General features: G+C 45.7%; 1 protein-coding gene across 1 annotated transcript in view; it reads right to left on the reverse strand.

The window, feature by feature from the left end:
* LOC116956979 (NXPE family member 4-like) overlaps positions 1 to 16301 on the reverse strand; it is a 28952-nt gene extending 12651 nt beyond the window's left edge. The window contains exons 1-2 of the mRNA XM_076054928.1: positions 15161 to 16301; positions 14925 to 14982 (exon numbers count right to left, since the gene is read on the reverse strand). The gene's annotated coding sequence lies outside the window, so the exon portion shown is untranslated. The remainder of the gene's footprint in view (positions 1 to 14924; positions 14983 to 15160) is intronic.
* Positions 16302 to 18031: the final 1730 nt, after the last annotated feature.

Consider the following 18031-nt stretch of genomic DNA (forward strand, 5'->3'; position numbering starts at 1 on the left):
AAAGTCACGTAGAATGAGAATAAAATAATAAACTAATAAAATAACACAATAAAACTCTCACGACGTTTCGGCCACAACACAAGTGGCCTTCTTCAGGTGAAAGCAGGGGTCACCAAACTTTTTTCACAGTGGGCCGGATAACTGAAAGAATGACGAGCGTGGGCCGCATAATAAATAAATATTTCTGGAGCGTCGGACCTGTGTTGACAGCTGGAAAATCTTGGGGCGAGAAAGATGCGTGTTTGTGTGTGTTGCCATGGAAACCATGGTAACGTGTTGCCATGACGTTGCCACGGAAACCACGGTATCGTCAGAGCGTAGGCGGAGCTACCACGAGCCGGGGAAGTACTTGGGATGGCGCGAAATTAGCAAACGTCACAATAAACAAGAACATCTAGATACAATAGTTTACAATTTAAAATAGTACATTTAAAGAACATAGCAGTCAGGAGGTCTCTGCACGCGTGAAGATCTCCTGGTATTCTAAACATAATATTTAAATTGTATCACAACGTCTCGTGTTCCATACGTTTTATCAACCAAATTCAAGCACCGCCGGCGGGCCTGATGGACTGACGTCGCGGGCCGGATTCGGCTCGCGGGCCGTAGTTTCGTGACCCCTGGGTGAAAGGAACAGACCTGTCGGGACGACAGAGCTTCAATGAACGTTGTTAAGATTCGTAGCGTCTTTTAAGCTGGTTTAGAGAGGTGAGGCACCTTGACAAAGGGGTTTACATATTAAACAGGAGAATTTAGCATTGAAATAGCTGAGTGATTAGCTTGTGACTGGTCATAGAAATAGCTATGCTAGAAGAGAAATAGCCATAGAAATAGCTATGCTATTTCTATGGCTATTTCTATGACTGGTCATAGAAATAGATAATCACTCAGCTATTTCAATGCTAAATTCTCCTGTTTAATATGTAAACCCCTTTGTCAAGGTGCCTCACCTCTCTAAACCAGCTTAAAAGACGTTACGAATCTTAACAACGTTCATTGAAGCTCTGTCGTCCCGACAGGTCTGTTCCTTTCACCTGAAGAAGGCTACTTGTGTTGTGGCCGAAACGTCGTGAGAATTTTATTGTGTTATTTTATTTGATTAATTTATTATTTTATTCTCATTCTAGTTTAATGAATTTATGTTTGGCGACTCCGTCCCGCACCGCGCAACACGAACGCCGCGACCCCACCAGAATTCAATCCTCTCGTTCTTCACCAAGCGCCCGTCATTGCCAAAATTGCCGTAGTCGCAAACAAAACTTTCAAACTTCGATTAGCGCATCGTGCAGAGCTCGTCGAGAGGAGGAATAGATCGCCGTGTCCTTCGCCTTCAACAGGCATAAAACGATGTCGCAACGGAGTTCATGCGAGAGCCGGGGGCTTATGGGACCACCCGGGGTCCAGCCATGCAGTTCATATTATTGAGTCCCTATGATCACTGTTACATTGCATTTATGGCTTTATTTTGGTGATTTCGAAATTTTTGGTTTGGCTATGTTTGTGTTTATTGTACTACGGAGTTAGACTGATCGCCTTAATCTTAGTTGTCTTGTGGCTGTTGTTGTTGTTTCACTTGCATCCCACTGGGATTTTTGCACACAGCGTTGGTGTACGGTGCTATTTCAGGAATAGTTTGATGTTTTTTTCCTGGATTTTCTGTTTGCACAAAGTCACATAGTCACTTTAAGATGTTTTCTTGTTCGTGTTTTTGTTTTGTATTTGTTGCGGTTGCACCCGATTCAAGAGTCGAATGGCTCACAGGGCTATACCAAATAAATGGAACTATGAACTATGAGAGCCTTTAGTGTCGACACGAACACTGCCTTCAAGCACGGCCGAGTCTCCTCTCCAAGCATCCCCATCCACGCCGTGCTTCCCCGGTTCATATCGCTCGAGCCTCCAACTTTCCCGAAGGTTCCCCGAATTACTTTCCAAGGCCCCCCCCCCCCCCCTTCTGCTCTAACGGATCTCAACCCCCTCTCCTGCCAGTCAACCTTCGATTTCCGCCCTTTGCGTTGTCATCTTTCCTCCAATCCCTTAAAATTATCGGTCTCCAGCCAACCCCCTTCCAGGCCTCTCCCTTAAAACCCCTCCCACCCCCTTACTACGTCATCCACCCCACGTGGTCCCCACCAGATTAGGGGCACCAATCGGAGGCCTCGGTTCGCTTCGTGACCGCCCGTTCGCGCATCGGCCATTGCACATATCCTGAGAATGTTTTGTCGGTAAAGATGGCGAGAATGTAAATGTTGTGTCGTTAAACCCCCCCGCCACCACCACCACCGCCAGACAGGACCAATTAGTAATGAGTTTGTGACTTGCTGGCAAGAAGTGGCGCCAAATTCGTTAACTAGTTTAAGAACAAAACAGGAGGAAGGAGGATTTCTCCACAACTATGGCGGTCCGTCTGATGATGCAGGTTGTTGTTGTTATTATGATTACCGGCGACACGTCACAGCTACTCCAATTGCAAATGTTGCTGTGGGTTGACTCACAACAAGCCGGTTTATTGCTGTACTGGTACACTACACTATACATTGTACACTATATACTACACTACACACTATACACTACTATACACTACTATACTATACACTACTATATACTATACTATACACTACTATATACTACACTATACACTACTTTACACACTACACTATACACTATACTATACACTACACTATACACTACATAGTCTGTGTGTGAGTGTGAGTCTATGGGTCTCTGTTTGAGTCCATGGGTTCTCTGTGTGAGTCCATGGGTCTCTGTGTGAGTCTATATGTCTCTGTGTGAGTCTATGAGTCTCTGTGTGAGTCTATGAGTCTATGGGTCCCTGTGTGAGTCTATGGGTCTCTGTGAGAGTGGGGAGTCTATGTGGTTTGTGTACACAGGTGAGCATATGTGTACGTGTGTGTGCATGTGTGTGCGTGTGTACGTGTGTGTGCGTACGTGTGTGTGCGTGTGCATCTGTGTACGTGTGTGTGTTTACGTGTGTGTGTATACGTGTGTGTATACGTGTGTGTGGCTGGGTCATGTAGCCCGCATGCCCAGCCACCGCATGCCGAAACAGCTTTTGTTCGGCCGGATCGAGGGGGCTAAACGGGCGCGGCACGGGCTAGAGAAGAGATGGAGTGATGTGGTACAGGAGGACGTGGAGCTGAGTGGACTTGCCGATGACTGGTACCAGCGGTGTCAAGATCGGCCTCTGTGGAGGAGGCTCGTGAAGGACGCTACTGGGCAGTTGGAGGCAGTCGCCCTCCAACAACAACGGAGGGCGGAGGATCGACGCTCACAACAACGAGAGGAGCGCCGGGTGGCTAAAGTACAGCAGGTTGGCACAGTAGGGGGCACAGGTAGTGCATTAGCCAGTCATCTCAGTCATCTCAGTCAGTCGACCCGTGGCACTTGAGTCTGCCCGTGACCTGCCAGCGGGCGTTCCACACTTCACGTGGCCTCAAGGTGCACATGGCCTGGCACAAGCGTCGTGGTGACGTCACTGCCACTTAGTGGAGAATGGCGGTTGTTGTTGTTGCGTTTGTCTGTATGTGTGTATGTGTACGTGTGTGTATACATGTGTGTGTACGTGTGTGTACGTGTGTGTACGGGCTGCTAACCCCTCCACCTTCAATTAATTACCACTAAACCGCGAATTAAGTATATAACTAATAAGCTTGTGCCGGAGGCCCCGGGGGGCCAGGCCTCTATGATGTCTCCTGGCCAAACCCCAATTGGCGGAGCCAGGAGATTGAATATCTACCCTCGGGGCTCCTCCAGAAACAACGAAAAACCACTACGGGTGGCCACATGGAATGTTCGAACGCTCACTGTGGAGGAGAGGCTGCCACTCCTCTGTCGGGAGCTGGACCGGTACCGCCTGGATCTATGTGGCATTCAGGAGGTCCGGTGGACCGGCTCTGGCTCCTGCCACCATCAGGGGTGGACAGTCCTCTACTCGGGGCAGCAGACTGCCAAACAACAAGGTGTGGCTCTTCTTTTGAACAAAAGAATAAAGGGGGCGTGGGAGCGTGGCGGTGAGGTGTGGGAAGCTGTAAGCTCCAGGCTACCTTGGGCTCGCCTTCCCATCAACTGGAGGCGAGGAATGGTGGTCGTGGTTACTTATGCCCCCACCGAAGATGAACATCCGTGGAGGGATGCATTCAAAGCTGATGAGTCAGATGCCTTCTATGACCTCCTGTCACAGGTGCTGGCTAAAGTGACCCCTCGGGATAGAGTCATCATGTTGAGTGACTTCAATGCCCGAGTTGGTCATGATACTGGCACCTGGTCTGGAGTGATTGGAGGGCATGGGCCAGATCAGGTCATTAACAACGGTAGGAGGCTGTTAGATTTTTGTGCAGCCCATGGGCTTGTAATTACCAACACGCTGTTCCAGCATCGGCGCATCCACACAACATCATGGATGCATGCCGGGTCCAAGCAAGAACATCTGCTGGACTACATAGTGACGGACCAGCGGATGCGAGCCCATGTCCTTGACACCAGGACCTACCGTGGAGCTGACCTGCCCTCTGACCATCGACTAGTCATCTGTAAGATGCACCTGCCATTCTTCCACTCCGGTGGTGGGTGTACACCCAGGACCCCATTCCAACCTAAAGTGGCCTGGTCTCAGTTATCTTATGAGAGTTGCAAGCGAGAATTTAATAATCGCTTGCGGCTGGGATTGGCATCGTCCCCGACTCCTCCTGATGTCGAGGGTAAATGGGCGAGGTTTAGGACTGTGACTCATGCAGCTGCAATGGCTGCTTTGGGTACGCGGTCCAGACCTCCCCAGAGACCCTGGCTGACAGAGGAGGTGTTCAGGATGGTTGAGAAAAAGCGACAGGCCCACAGTCATCGGCTACAGAATCCCACGTCAAAGAATGAGGAGGCTTGCCGCAGCCTTCGCTCGGAGGTTTGGAGAGCCGTGAGGCGCTGCAAGGATGGGTGGTGGTCGCGGGTTGCTGAGGAGATGGAGTCTGCCTCAGTGGCCCGTGATCACAAATCTCTAATTAACTCCATCACAAAAGTAATCTGCAGCGCCACAGCTATTACCATCATTAGGGGAAAAAACGGTGACCCAATCTCCGACCCCCAGGAACAGGTTTGCAGATTTGCTGAGCATTTCTGTGAGGTCCTGAGGGAGGGAAAATCCCTCACCCAGGGAAACATCGTGGCACAAAGTGAGGATGACCCTGCTGAGGCTGCGGTGCCTCAAATATTGGAAGAAGTCACCCCCTGTGAGTGGCTGGCTGAGGCGCCATCTGTTGAGGAAGTACTGAAGGCGATCTGGAGTTTGAGACCAGGAAAGGCAGCGAGCAGAGATGATCTCCCAAGCGAAATGCTGAGGGAGGGCGGCGTTTGTGCACAGACTGCCCTATATGACATCATAACAACAGTCTGGACCACTGGACGGGTTCCGCAGGATTGGAAGGATGCCCTGGTGGTCCCCCTTTTTAAGAAGGGGGACCGCACAGACTGTAACAACTACAGGGGCATCTCACTCCTCAGTGTGCCGGGAAATGTCCTGGCAAGGATTATTCAACATCACCTTGCCAGGCACGCTGAGGAGAGGCTTGCGGAGCCCCAATGCGGTTTCAGGAAAGGGCGGTCCTGCACAGATGCCATATTTTGTGTCCGTCTGCTACAGCAAACGTGTAGGGAATTCCAACAAAACCTACATCTCTGCTTTATTGACCTGGTCAAGGCCTATGATACCATCAGTAGGCCTGGGCTCTGGGTTCTTCGTGCTTTTGGAGTACCTGACCCTCTGCTCACGATCATTAAGGACCTTCATGATGGTGAGCGGGCGCGGGTAAAACAACGTGGCCGGGAGTCAGAGCCATTCCCTGTACACCTTGGGGTGCGACAGGGATGTCCTCTGGCTCCCACATTATTTAACATCTATTTTGACCACGTAGTTTGTGAAGCCTTCAATAGCTGTACCGGGGGAATCTCCATATGGTACATATATAATGGGAGGCTGATCGATGCCCGGGTGCGGTCAAGGGATGGCTCCCTATTGCTCAACCACGTTATGTATGCTGATGATTTGGTAATAGCTGCTCATTCAGAGGAGGAGTTGGAGACGCTGCTGCTGAGACTGGAGCGTGCCACTAAGAGGTGGGGCCTTACCATCAGCCCCACCAAAACTAAGCACCTGCTTGGGTATTTTGTACCATCAGACACTCCACCCCCACAACTCCCAATCGGTGATGGGGCAGTTGTGGAGAGAGTGGAGAGTTTCCCATACCTGGCAGTGTGCTTATGACTGGCTCCAGTTTAACAGCAGAGGTCTCACTCCGAATCAGTCGAGCGGCAATATCTTTTCATCGGTTGCGTAACGCTGTGTGGAAGCTACCTGGTCTGCCGCTCCGCACTAAGCTTCAGGTCTTCTCGGCCACGGTCATTCCCTCCCTTCTCTACGCTTGCGAAACGTGGACCCCCCTAATGGAACATCTTCGCCGGTTAGAAACATTTTGGCTGGCCTGCCTACGATCCATCCTGGGTTTAACCAGACTGGATTGTGTGAGGAGCTCACAAATCCTTGAAAGATCTGGGTAAGGTCCCATCGGTGAGCTCCTCCGGTGGGGAAGGCTGCGATGGCTGGTTCATGTAGCCCGCATGCCCAGCCACCGCATGCCGAAACAGCTTTTGTTCGGCCGGATTGAGGGGGCTAAGCGGGCGCGGCACGGGCTAGAGAAGAGATGGAGTGATGTGGTACAGGAGGACTTGGAGCTGAGTGGACTTGCCGATGACTGGTACCAGCGGTGTCAAGATCGGCCTCTGTGGAGGAGGCTCGTGAAGGACGCTATTGGGCAGTTGGAGGCAGTCGCCCTCCAACAACAACGGAGGGCGGAGGAGCGACGCTCACAACAACGAGTGGAGCGCCGGGTGGCTAAAGCACAGCAGGTTGCAACAATAGGGGGCACAGGTGGTGCATCATCCAGTCATCTCAGTCAGTCGACCCGTGGCACCTGGGTCTGCCCCGTGACCTCCTGCCAGCGGGCGTTCGACACTTCACGTGGCCTCAGGGTGCACATAGCCTGGCACAAGCGTCTTGGTGACGTCACTGCCACTTAGTGGCGAATGGCGGTTGTTCTTGTTGTACGTGCTTGTGCATGTGTGTGCGTGTGTGTATACGTGTGTGTACGTGCGTGTGTATACGTGTGTGTGTGTACCTGTGTGTGTGTGTACCCGTGTGTGTGTATGTATGCGTGCGTGTGTGCATTAGACAGTGTTACAAAAATGTACATGTAATTTTTTTTAGCCAGGGTAGTAAGTGTTATTTCCTAATTGCTTATGCCTCAAAAGTGCAGAAAATGGCTACGATTCCCCACAAACTTTTCTTTTGTAACCAGGACTTTGATAATTTGAAATGTTCCTATTTTCAATGAAAAAAAATGTGGTGTGCAATTGTGTCATTCTTTCACATTCTGTTCACAAAAGCAAAGTTTGTGGGTAATAGTAGCCATCTTTATGCACTTTTGAGGCATAAGCAATTTAATAATCTTCTCGGTTCTTTCGGTAAAGTCACGTAGAATGGAAATAAAATGATACAAATAAAACATAATAAAATAAAAATCTCACGACGTTTTAGGCCAAAACACAAGCAGCCTTTCTCTTTTTTTTCTTCACCTGAGGAAGGCTACTTGTGTTGTGGCCGAAACGTCGTGAGAATTTTATTTTATTATGTTTTATTTTTATTATTTTATTTCCATTCTTCGTGACATTATATAGTGTAGTGTATACCCAGTTACTTTATGTTAATAGCTCAACTTATTGAAGAATATATTGAGTACATTTATAATATTGTAGTTTATACTTAGTTTTTTCACATCGGCTTATTGCATGATAGTTGGGTAGTTGCAGTTCTTTAGCGTCAATATACTAAATGTTGATATGTAAACTCTGACTTTAACATAGCTACTTCCGTGACCAGTTACATGCTAATCCCTCACACTAACATCATGCTAATCTCCCAGTTACATGCTAATTTCTCACTTTAACACCCTGCTAATCCAACACATTAACACAGCTACTTCAATGTTAAATTCTTCTGTTGATATGTAAAGCTTAGCAGCGTTCATTGAAGCGCTGTCGTCCCGACAGTTCTGTTCCTTCACCTGAGGAAGGCTACTTGTGTTGTGGCCGAAACGTCGTGAGAATTTAATTTTATTACGTTTCATTTTTATTATTTTATTTCCATTCTACGTGGTGACTTTACCGAAAGAACCAAGAAGACGAATCCCTGCAGTCACGAAAGCTTTAAATCCAATTCAATCATATTAACGCACAACTTTATCCGTGATGAACGCTGAACTTCCCATCATTGTCCTGCAGGGGGCGCTGCAAACCTACACGCGCCCCGTGCATGAACGACGGAGGCGCAGGGACAGACGTTCTATGACGTTGGAATCGATCTGCAGACGGCGGTCTTCTCGCACGGCCAGCAGCTCGATGTCACCTTATCTCGATCCCGCAATCCCAAACAGGTGAAAGTCCGCATCGAACCGAACCCCCCCAGGCAAGGCCATCTACTTAACGACGGGAGAAAATTCACCACGAAATGTCGATTTCAATGAAGTCGTCCAGATGTAAAATGGTATAAGCTTTTAATGAAAAAAATTAAACTATCCAATTCAAAACATAATACAATTCAGAGATGTTCAATTTCAAAACTTAAAAACGGAGCATAGGGCGCGTGCGTGAATGCGTCGTTCATGTGCAAATTTTGAGACTTTCCTGGTTGAAGGCCGTAAATGGTCTTGAGGGCGCCACAGGCGCTCCTCAAACAACCTAGCTATGAAATAAATCTTACTACCTAGGAACAAAAATCGTGTTACACTGTGTTAGTAATGGAGTGGACGATTAACTTTGCCTTTGTGTCCTGGTCACAAAAGCAAAGTTTGTGGGGAATAAATAGCCGTCTTTATGCACTTTTGAGGCATAAGCCAATTTGGAAATAACACTCACTTCGGAGGAACATAAAAATCGTGTTACACAGTGCGATCATATCCATCCAACGCACGAGGATTGGAAAGGGGAGGAAAATGGGGTTGGCGGTGGTCGCGGTGACCGCAGGGAAGACCAGCGAGGGCCAAGGTTCGACCCTTCAAACCTTCGAAAGACCTCAACGTTTCAGCCGCAGGTGCTGTTTTAAATAAAGAGGTATTTGGGGGGGAGGGGGGGGGGCTAGATCGCGTAGGAATACAAATGTTGTGTCGTCGAAAACCCCGCCACCACCCTACACAGCCAACTAGTAAGGGGTTGTGTCACGTAAAGAGAACGTGCCAATTCGTCACCAGTACAGCACTAGTGTATAGTGTAGCGTGTAGTGTATAGTAGTGTAGTGTATAGTGTAGTGGTGAATAGTGGTGTTGGGTATAGTGGTATAGTGTATAGTGTAGTGTATAGTGTAGTGTATAGTGGTATAGTGTAGTGTATAGTGGTGTAGTGTATAGTGGTGTAGTGTATAGTGTAGTGTATAGTGTAGTGTATAGTGTAGTGTATAGTGGTGTAGTGTACAGTGTAGTGTATAGGAGTGTAGTGTATAGTAGTGTAGTGTATAGTAGTGTATAGTGTAGTGTATAGTGTAGTGTATAGTGGTGTAGTGTATAGTAGTATAGTGTATAGTGTCGTGTATAGTGGTGTAGTGTATAGTGTAGTATGTAGTGTATAGTGTAGTGTAAAGTAGTGTAGTGTATAGTATAGTGGAGTGCATAGTAGTGTATTATATAGTGTAGTGTATAGTGTAGTGTATAGTATTTTAGGTTATCGTAGTGTAGTGTATAGTAGTGTAGTGTATGGTAGTGTAGTGTATAGTAGTGTATAGTAGTGTAGTGCATAGAGTAGTGTATAGTAGTGTAGTGTATAGTAGTGTAGTGTATAGTAGTGTATAGTGTAGTGTATAGTAGTGTAGTGTATAGTGTATAGTAGTGTAGTGTATAGTAGTGTAGTGTAATGGTAGCGTAGTGTATATTAGTGTAGTGTATTGTAGTGTATAGTAGTGTAGTGTATGGTAGTGTAGTGTATAGTAGTGTATAGTAGTGTAGTGCATAGAGTAGTGTATAGTAGTGTAGTGTATAGTAGTGTATAGTGTAGTGTATAGTAGTGTAGTGTATAGTGTATAGTAGTGTAGTGTATAGTAGTGTAGTGTAATGGTAGCGTAGTGTATATTAGTGTAGTGTATTGTAGTGTAGTGTATAGTAGTGTAGTGTATAGTAGTGTAGTGTATAGTAGTGTAGTGTATAGTAGTGTAGTGTATAGTGTAGTGTATAGTAGTGTAGTGTATAGTAGTGTAGTGTATAGTGTAGTGTATAGTAGTGTAGTGTATAGTAGTGTAGTGCATAGTGGTGTCGTGTATAGTAGTGTAAGGTAGTGTAGTGTATAGTAGTGTAGTGTATAGTAGTGTATAGTAGTGTAGTGTATAGTAGTGTAGTGTATAGTAGTGTAGTGTATAGTAGTGTAGTGTATAGTAGTGTAGTGTATAGTGGTGTCGTGTATAGTAGTGTATAGTAGTGTAGTGTATAGTAGTGTAGCGTAAAGTAGTGTAGTGTATAGTAGTGTAGTGTATAGCAGTGTCATGTATAGTAGTGTAGTGTATAGTAGTGTAGTGTATAGTAGTGTAGTGTATAGTAGTGTAGTGTATAGTAGTGTATAGTAGTGTAGTGTATAGTAGTGTAGTGTATAGTAGTGTATAGTAGTGTAGTGTATAGTAGTGTATAGTAGTGTATAGTAGCGTAGTGTATATTAGTGTAGTGTATAGTAGTGTAGTGTATAGTAGTGTAGTGTATAGTAGTGTAGTGTATAGTAGTGTAGTGTATAGTAGTGTAGTGTATAGTGTAGTGTATAGTAGTGTAGTGTATAGTAGTGTAGTGTATAGTGTAGTGTATAGTAGTGTAGTGTATAGTAGTGTAGTGTATAGTAGTGTAGTGCATAGTGGTGTCGTGTATAGTAGTGTAAGGTAGTGTAGTGTATAGTAGTGTAGTGTATAGTAGTGTATAGTAGTGTAGTGTATAGTAGTGTAGTGTATAGTAGTGTAGTGTATAGTAGTGTAGTGTATAGTAGTGTAGTGTATAGTGGTGTCGTGTATAGTAGTGTATAGTAGTGTAGTGTATAGTAGTGTAGTGTAAAGTAGTGTAGTGTAGTGTATAGCAGTGTCATGTATAGTAGTGTAGTGTATAGTAGTGTAGTGTATAGTAGTGTAGTGTATAGTAGTGTAGTGTATAGTAGTGTATAGTAGTGTAGTGTATAGTATAGTAGCGTAGTGTATAGTAGTGTATAGTAGTGTATAGTAGTGTAGTGTATAGTAGTGTAGTGTATAGTAGTGTAGTGTATAGTAGTGTATAGTAGTGTAGTGTATAGTAGTGTAGTGTATAGTAGTGTAGTGTATAGCAGTGTATAGTAGTGTATAGTAGTGTAGTGTATAGTAGTGTATTGTAGTGTATAGTAGTGTAGTGTATAGTAGTGTAGTGTATAGTAGTGTATAGTAGTGTAGTGTATAGTAGTGTAGTGTACAGTAGTGTATAGTAGTGTAGTGTATAGTAGTGTAGTGTATAGTAGTGTAGTGTATAGTAGTGTAGTGTATAGTAGTGTAGTGTATAGTAGTGTAGTGTATAGTAGTGTAGTGTATATCAGTGTCGTGTATAGTAGTGTATAGTAGTGTAGTGTATAGTAGTGTAGTGTATAGTAGTGTATAGTAGTGTAGTGTATAGTAGTGTAGTGTACAGTAGTGTATAGTAGTGTATAGTAGTGTAGTGTATAGTAGTGTAGTGTATAGTAGTGTAGTGTATAGTAGTGTAGTGTATAGTATAGTAGTGTAATGTATAGTAGTGTAGTGTATAGTAGTGTAGTGTATAGTAGTGTAGTGTATAGTATTGTAGTGTATAGTAGTGTAGTGTATAGTAGTGTAGTGTATAGTAGTGTATAGTAGTGTAGTGTCTAGTAGTGTAGTGTATAGTAGTGTAGTGTATAGCAGTGTCATGTATAGTAGTGTAGTGTATAGTAGTGTAGTGTATAGTAGTGTAGTGTATAGTAGTGTAGTGTATAGTAGTGTATAGTAGTGTAGTGTATAGTAGCGTAGTGTATAATAGTGTATAGTAGTGTAGTGTATAGTAGTGTAGTGTATAGTAGTGTAGTGTATAGTAGTGTAGTGTATAGTAGTGTATAGTAGTGTAGTGTATAGTAGTGTAGTGTATAGCAGTGTATAGTAGTGTATAGTAGTGTAGTGTATAGTAGTGTATTGTAGTGTATAGTAGTGTAGTGTATAGTAGTGTAGTGTATAGTAGTGTATAGTAGTGTAGTGTATAGTAGTGTAGTGTACAGTAGTGTATAGTAGTGTAGTGTATAGTAGTGTAGTGTATAGTAGTGTAGTGTATAGTAGTGTAGTGTATAGTAGTGTAGTGTATAGTAGTGTAGTGTATAGTAGTGTATAGTAGTGTAGTGTATAGCAGTGTCGTGTATAGTAGTGTAGTGTATAGTAGTGTAGTGTATAGTAGTGTAGTGTATAGTAGTGTAGTGTATAGTAGTGTAGTGTACAGTAGTGTATAGTAGTGTATAGTAGTGTAGTGTATAGTAGTGTAGTGTATAGTAGTGTAGTGTATAGTATAGTAGTGTAGTGTATAGTAGTGTAGTGTATAGTAGTGTAGTGTATAGTATTGTAGTGTATAGTAGTGTAGTGTATAGTAGTGTAGTGTATAGTAGTGTATAGTAGTGTAGTGTCTAGTAGTGTAGTGTATAGTAGTGTAGCGTATAGTAGTTTAGTGTATAGTATAGTAGTGTAGTGTATAGTAGTGTAGTGTATAGTAGTGTAGTGTATAGTAGTGTATAGTAGTGTAGTGTATAGTAGTGTAGTGTATAGTAGTGTAGTGTATAGTAGTGTAGTGAATAGTAGTGTAGTGTATAGTAGTGTAGTGTATAGTAGTGTAGTGTATAGTAGTGTAGTGTATAGTAGTGTAGTGTATAGTAGTGTAGTGTATAGTAGTGTAGTGTATAGTAGTGTAGTGTATAGTAGTGTAGTGTACAGTAGTGTAGTGTATTGTAGTGTAGTGTATAGTAGTGTAGTGTATAGTGGTGTAGTGTATAGTGTATAGTAGTGTAGTGTATAGTAGTGTAGTGTATAGTAGTGTATAGTAGTGTAGTGTATAGTAGTGTAGTGTATAGTAGTGTAGTGTATAGTAGTGTAGTGTATAGTAGTGTAGTGTATAGCAGCGTCGTGTATAGTAGTGTATAGTAGTGTAGTGTATAGTAGTGTAGTGTATAGTAGTGTATAGTATAGTAGTGTAGTGTATAGTAGTGTATTGTAGTGTATGGTAGTGTAGTGTATAGTAGTGTAGTGTATAGTAGTGTATAGTATAGTAGTGTATAGTAGTGTATTGTAGTGTATGGTAGTGTAGTGTATAGTAGTGTAGTGTATAGTAGTGTATAGTAGTGTAGTGTATAGTAGTGTATAGTAGTGTAGTGTATAGCAGTGTCGTGTATAGTGGAGTGTAGTGTATAGCAGTGTATAGTAGTGTAGTGTATAGTGTAGTGTATAGTAGTGTATAGTGTAGTGTATAGTAGTGTATAGTAGTGTAGTGTATAGTAGTGTATAGTAGTGTATAGTAGTGTAGTGTATAGTAGTGTAGTGTATAGTAGTGTATGGTAGTGTATGGTAGTGTAGTGTATAGTAGTGTAGTGTATAGTAGTGTAGTGTATAGTAGTGTAGTGTATAGTGTAGTGTATAGTAGTGTATAGTAGTGTAGTGTATAGTGTAGTCTATAGTAGTGTAGTGTATAGTAGTGTATAGTAGTGTAGTGTATAGTAGTGTAGTGTATAGTAGTGTAGTGTATAGTAGTGTATAGTAGTGTAGTGTATAGTAGTGTAGTGTATAGTAGTGTATGGTAGTGTATGGTAGTGTAGTGTATAGTAGTGTAGTGTATAGTAGTGTAGTGTATAGTAGTGTAGTGCATAGTAGTGTAGTGTAAAGTGTAGTGTATAGTAGTGTATAGTAGTGTAGTGTATAGTGTAGTGTATAGTAGTGTAGTGTATAGTAGTGTATTGTAGTGTATGGTAGTGTAGTGTATAGTAGTGTAGTGTATAGTGTAGTGTATAGTGTAGTGTATAGTGTAGTGTATAGTGTAGTGTATAGTGTAGTGTATAGTAGTGTCGTGTATGGCGGTGTTTGGCCCCCGGAGCGGAATTGTTTCTCAGAGTGAAACTTCCATCGCGCACCCCCCCCACCCCACCAACTCTGTGGTTGAGCAAGCAAAGTTGCGACAATTGGGGGTTGGTCAACACGGAGACTAACTGTCCACCAATATCGATCTCCCCTTCTCCGGGATAACGACACACAAAGACAAAGATCCCTCGTGGAGCCTGTAACAGATTGTTGCGCGGGCAAGTGCTCACTCACTCACCCACCCACTCATTCACTCACCCACTCATTCTACACTCATTCACTCACCCGCTCAGCCATTCACCCAATCACCCACCCACAAACTAACTCACCCACTCACTCACCCACACTAATTCACCTACCTACTCACTCATTCACTCACTCACCCACATTAATTCACTCACTCACTAATTCAGCCATTCACCCACTCTCATTCACTCACTCACTCACCCACCCACCAACTAACTCACCCACCCACTCACCCACACTCATTCACCTACCCACTCACTCACACTCATTCACTCACTCACTCACACTCATTCACTCACTCACCCACACTAATTCACTCACTCACACTCATTCACTCACTCACCCACACTAATTCACTCACTCACTCACACTCATTCACTCACCCACACTCGTTCACTCACTCAATCACACTCATAAAGACTCGCTCATTCGCCCACACTCACTCACACTCGTCCACACTCACCCACCCATACACACCTAAACTCACCCACCCACTCGCGCACACTCACTCACTCACTTGGCCAACCTGATTGTGAAATTTGTAGTCGGTGTCTCTGCGTCTACATCAGCAGCACCTAGGACAAGACGAAGAAGAAGACCAACTTAGTCTCACTCACTCATTCACTCATTCACTCACTAACAATAATTCACTCACACGCATTCACTCACTCACACTCATTCACTCGCTCACACGCATTCACTCACTCGAACTCAAACACTCACCCTGTGACACCCATTCACTCACCCACTCACCTAACAACCACCGCCATTCGCCAATAAGTGGTGGTGACGTCACCACGACGCTTGTGCCAGGCCATGTGCACCTTGAGGTCACGTGAAGTGTCGAACGCCCGCTGGCAGGAGGTCACGGGGCAGACCCAGGTGCTACAGGTCGACTGACTGAGACGACTGGCTGACACACCACCTGTGCCCCCTATTGTACTAACTTGCTGTGCTTTAGCCACCCGGAGCTCCGCTCGTTGTTGTGAGCATCGCTCCTCCGCCCTCCGTTGTTGTTGAAGGGCGACTGCCTCCAACTGCCCAGTAGTAGCGTCCTTCACGAGCCTCCTCCACAGAGGCCGATCTTGACACCGCTGGTACCAGTCATCGGCAAGTCCACTCAGCTCCACGTCCTCCTGTACCTCATTACTCCATCTCTCATCTAGCCTGTGCCGCGCCCGTTAAGCCTGCTCGATCCGGCCAAACAAAAGCTGTTACGGCATGCGGTGGCTGGGCATGCGGGCTACATGGCCAAGCCAACGCAGCCTTGCCTGCTGGAGGAGCTCACCGATTGAACTTTGTCCAGATCTTTCAAGGATCTGTGAGCTCCTCACACAATCCAGCCTGTTTAAACCAAAGATGGATCGTAGGGAGGCCAGCCTAAATGTTTCTAACCGGCGAAGATTTTCCATTAGGGGGGGGTCCACGTTTCGCAAGCGCAGAGAAGGGAGGGAATGACCGTGGCCGAGAAGAACTGAAGCTTCGTGCGGAGCGACATACAAGGTAGCTTCCACACAGCGTTATGCAACCGATGTAAAGATAATGCTGCTCGACTCAGTCGGAGTGAGACCTCTGCTGTTAAACTGGAGCCAGTCATGAGCACACTGCCCAGGTATGGGAAACTCTCCACTCTCTCCACAACTGCCCCATCACCAATTGGGAGTTGTGGGGGTGGAGTGTCCGATGGTACAAAATACCCAGGCAGGTGCTTAGTTTTGGTGGGGCTGATGGTAACGCCCCACCTCTTAGTGGCACGCTCCAGTCTCAGCAGCAGCGTCTCCAACTCCTCTGAGTGAGCAGCAATTACCAAATAATCGGCATACATAACGTGGTTGACCAATAGGGAGCCATCCCTTGACCACAGCCGGGCATCGATCAGCCTGCCATTGTATCTGTTACAGATGGAAATTCCTCCAGCACAGCCATGGAAGGCTTCACGAACTACGTGGTCAAAATAGATGTTAAATAATGTGGGATCCAGAGGACATCCCAGTCGTACCCTAAGGTGAACAGGGAATGGCTCCGACTCCTGGCCACGTAGTGTTACCCGGGCCCGCTCATCATCATGAAGGTCCTTAATGATCGTGAGCAGAGGGTCAGGGACTCCAAAAGCACGAAGAATAACCCAGAGCCCAGGCCTCCTGACCAGGTCAACGAAGCAGAGATGTAGGTTTTTTTGGAAATTCCCTACACCTCTGCTGTAGCAGACGGACTGAAAATATGTCATCTCTACAGGACCGCCATTTCCTGAAATCGCATTAGGGCTTAGCAAGCCTCTCCTCAGAGTGCTTGGCATGGCGATGTTGATTAATAGTTGCTAGGACCTTTCCCTGCACACTGAGGAGTGAGATGCCCCTGTAGTTGTTACAGTGTGTGCGGTCCCCCTTCTTAAAGATGGGGACCACCAGGGCATCCTTCCAATCCTGCAGAACCCGTCCAGTGGTCCAGACTGTTAATATAATGTCATGTAGGGCAGTCTGTGCACAAACGCCACCCTCCCTTAGCATTTCGCTTGGGAGATCATCTCTGCCCGGTGCCTTTCCTGGTCTCAGACTCCGGATCGCCTACAGTACTTCCCCAACGGATGGCACCTCAGCCAGCCACTCACAGGGGTGACTTCCTCCTTCAATATTTGAGGCACCACAGCCTCAGCAGGGTCCTTCCCACTTTGTCCCATGATGTTCTCCAGGCTGAGGAATTTCCCCTCACCCAGGACCTCACAGAAATGCTCAGCAAATCTGCAAACTTTTCCCTGGGTGTCAGATATTGTATTACCATTCTTTGCCTAAATAATGTCAATAGGTATGGCGCTGCAGGTTACTTTCTTGATGGAGTTACATAGGGATTTGTGATCGCGTGCCACTGAGGCAGACTCCATCTCCTCAGCAACCTGCGACCACCACCCATCCTTGCAGCGCCTCACGGCTCTCCGAACCTCCGAGCGATGGCTGCGGTAAGCCTCCTCATTCTCCGACGTGGGATGCTGTAGATGATGAGAGTGGGCCTGTCGCTTTTTCTCAGCCAGCTTGAACACCTCCTCCGTCAGCCAGGGTCTCTGGGGAGGTCTGGACCGTGTACCCAAAGCAGCCATTGCAGCTGCATTATCCACAGTCCTAAACCTCGCCCATTTCCCCTCGACATCTGGAGGAGTGGGGAACGATGCCAACCCCTGCAGCAAGCGACGATGAAATTATCACCTTGAAACTTTCATCAGATAGCTGAGAATAGGCCACTATGGGTTTGAATGGGGTCCTGGGTGTTCACCCACCACTGGAGTGGAAAAATTGCAGGCGCATCTTGCAGATGACAAGTCGATGGTCAGTGAGCAGATCAGCTCCACGGTAGGTCCTGGTGTCAAGGACATGGGCTCGCATCCGCTGTTCCATCAGTATGTAGTCCAACAGATGTTCTTGCTTGGATCCGGCATGCATATATGATGTTGTGTGGATGCGCCGATGTCGGAACAGCGTGTTGGTAATTACAAGCCCATGGGCTGCACAAAAATCAAGAAGCCTCCTGCCGTTGTTAGTGAGCTGATCTGGCCCATGCCTTCCAATCACTCCAGACCAGGAGCGAGCATTATGACCAACTCGGGCATTGAAGTCGCCCAACAAGATGACTGTA

Source organism: Petromyzon marinus, chromosome 68 (genome assembly GCF_048934315.1).
Source record: "Petromyzon marinus isolate PM22_M1 ecotype Great Lakes invasive population chromosome 68, UKy_Petmar_22M1.pri1.0, whole genome shotgun sequence".
NCBI classification, from domain to species: Eukaryota; Metazoa; Chordata; class Hyperoartia; order Petromyzontiformes; family Petromyzontidae; genus Petromyzon; species Petromyzon marinus.